This window comes from Musa acuminata, chromosome BXJ1-3 (assembly GCF_036884655.1).
Source record: "Musa acuminata AAA Group cultivar baxijiao chromosome BXJ1-3, Cavendish_Baxijiao_AAA, whole genome shotgun sequence".
NCBI classification, from domain to species: Eukaryota; Viridiplantae; Streptophyta; class Magnoliopsida; order Zingiberales; family Musaceae; genus Musa; species Musa acuminata.
In genome coordinates, this window is record NC_088329.1 from 577,059 (window position 1) to 577,503 (window position 445).

The following is a 445-nucleotide window of genomic DNA, read 5'->3' on the forward strand; positions in this document are numbered from 1 at the left end:
AGCCTCCAACAATTTCAAGTGACGACTAGAGGTAATTGCCAACTCATATATGTCCCAAGATTGCATTAATCCTTTGAATGCATGATATAGATTGCCAACTCATATAATTAATACGTTCTCAGAGCGAGTTCGGAGTTTGAAAGAGCATGTTTGCCTGGCAAATTTGACTTATATTATTTAGAGAATAATAAAAATCATTTATTTTGGAGGGATATACATACATACACAATGTATATGCAATTTTGCCCAAAAGAAAAAGGAACCACAGCCTTGGCTGCAAAAGAGACATGCTGGTTTCATATTGGGATAACATGTATGCTGACCAAGAGCCTAATAAAACTAAAATTTGCATCCTTTGTTACTTTTACCCAGACAAGCATGCACAGATAGATCATATCCTTCAACCAGGCAGAGGTACCAGATTACAGATGACAAAAATACCATA